Here is a 2500-nt window from a genome sequence, read left to right as displayed (position 1 = left end):
TAAATATGCTCTTGGAGTTGTCTTGCTCATTCGCTTAAGGGTCGGGGTCGTTTTGACTAGCTCTTTCCAGGTAAGGGAAGCTAGGGTTTATGTTTTTTTAAAGTTATTTTGCCGATTTTTGGTCTGTTGTATGGTTGTGATGCTTGAATGAGGTTGTTGGTCGAATAAAAATGTATGGTGTGCAAGTATGTTTGATTGATGTACCGCTACTCTTTTTCTACACAGCACACTTTTCGTAAAATGAAGATTTCTACTACGTTAACCGTTGGATTGAGCTGAAATTGTAAAAGTTGATCCTTAACACATAATTCTTGACTTTGACTGGTCGGATCTTTAATCGGAGCTCTGTAGTGAGAGCAGTTTTGATCGCAAGATCACTGAATTTGTGTTGTTGACAACACTGCACCCTTTTCGTAAAATGAAAGTTACTACTTCGTTAACTGTTGGATCGAGCTGATATTTTAACAGCTGATCCTTAACACATAGATTTTGACTTTGAGCGGTCCGATCTTGAATCAGAGCTCTGTAGTGAGAGAAGTTTTTATCGCAAGATCGTTATAGTTTAATTGTTTCTCCAATCTTGAATGGTTATTACTGACTTGAATCTAATTTTTATATTAAAAGCGTGTGATAAATGATTATGCATGAGTGCTGTGATTCATGGATTGTGGATGATGGGTTTGGTATGAACTTGGCATGTGATTTAAAGAGATGGTTGGTATCAAGGAGACATGGCATTGATATTAAATACAAATATATATTCACTATTTAGGAAGGATGAGTTGGTATGGATTCAACATTTGGTTATGAATGAGAATGGGTTGTAAAGGTTGGCGGTGCACCACGGCATAGCTAGATGGCTTGGTGGAGAGTTTTGTGAAAAAATGAAATTCGTGGTTTTTGAGATGTGAGGGTTGGATTGGCCTCCAAATGTCCCCAAATGAGTACTGTAAAAGTCTTGGTGCACGAAAGTTTTGAATTGGATGGAGTTTGCACTTGGCCAAGTTGGTCGGTGCACCACGGCATAGCTAGATAGCTTGGTGGGGAGTTTTGTGAAAAAATGAAATTCGTGGTTTTTGAGATGTGATGGTTGGAAGGGCCTCCAAATGTCCCCAAATGAATACCATGAAAGTCTTGGTGCATGAAAGTTTTGAGTTCTGAGGGTTTTGCACTTGGCCAAGTTGGTCGGTGCACCACCACACAGCTAGATGGCTTGGTGGGGAGTTTTGTGAAAAAATGAAATTCGTGGTTTTTGAGATGTGAGGGTTGGAAAGGCCTCCAAATGTGCCCAAATGAATACCATGAAAGGCTTGGTGCACGAAAGTTTTGAGTTCGGAGGGTTTTGCACATGGCCAAGTTGGTCGGTGCACCACGGCATAGCTAGATGGCTTGGTGGGGAGTTTTGTGAAAAAATGAAATTCGTGGTTTTTTAGATGTGAGGGTTGGAAAGGCCTCCAAATGTCCCCAATTGAATACCATGAAATTCTTGGTGCACGAAAGTTTTGAGTTCGGAGGGTTTTGCACATGGCCAAGGTTGGCGGTGCACCACGGCATAACTAGATGGCTTGGTGGGGAGTTTTGTGAAAAAATGAAATTCGTGGTTTTTGAGATGTGAGGGTTGGATTGGCCTCCAAATGTCCCCAAATTAGTACTGTAAAAGTCTTGGTGCACGAAAGTTTTGAATTGGATGGAGTTTGCACTTGGCCAAGTTGGTCGGTGCACCGCGACTAGATAGCTTGGTGCCAAAATTTGTGAAATTTAAGACCTTGGCAAAACTGAATGAAATTTTGGGGGGAGGTTCCTGATATTGTTTAGTTGTGGACTGGAAAAAATGAGATCGAAATTCGGAGTCTACATGTGCTTTTCTATTTTTCCCCGATTTTACACATACCCGGAAAGTAAAAAAAATAAAAAAAATAGTTCCCCTTCGAGAAAAATTACGAAATTTGTTGAACAAGGAGATACTATTATTCTAAGAATTACTGCAAAAAATGGCATCAAAATTCAATGTGTAGCTCGAGATATGGACTTATGTCTGCTCAAAAAAAGTGTATCTACTTGTACAAATTTGCCTTTTGCATATTAACCTCTTATAGGGGGGAGTGCTCCTTGAGCCGGCCAGCTTGATGAGGCCTCCCCCCTCATGTGGTGCGTGCGTTAGCAGTATTATCATGGCACAATTAGCCTCTTCATAGTTGTTGAGCTTTTTTAAACCAACACACGGTCGTCACTGATCGTTGGTCAGCTCGGCAGCTAGTCCCTCGGATATTGTGGAAAATTATTTTCATGCCTAGCGATGCTTGACTCTGTGGCAAATCGTGACGAGCTCTTCGTGGATCTGCGAAGAAGACGACCATTTGGCCTGTTGGAAACGAGGGAGGCGATGTTGAACTGCGAAGAAGATGGACTTTTGGGTTGTTTGAATCAATGGGAGGCCACGCGAGAACTCCAAATACTATGGACTCTTGGGTTGTTGGAAGCAACGGGAGGCCCCGCTAGA

The sequence above is a fragment of the Vigna unguiculata genome, chromosome 6 (genome assembly GCF_037176805.1).
Source record: "Vigna unguiculata cultivar grain cowpea cultivar isolate G323 ecotype 2 chromosome 6, ASM3717680v1, whole genome shotgun sequence".
Lineage (NCBI taxonomy): Eukaryota > Viridiplantae > Streptophyta > Magnoliopsida > Fabales > Fabaceae > Vigna > Vigna unguiculata.
The sequence above is the reverse complement of the archived record's forward strand: the minus strand, read 5'-3'. Positions refer to the sequence as shown.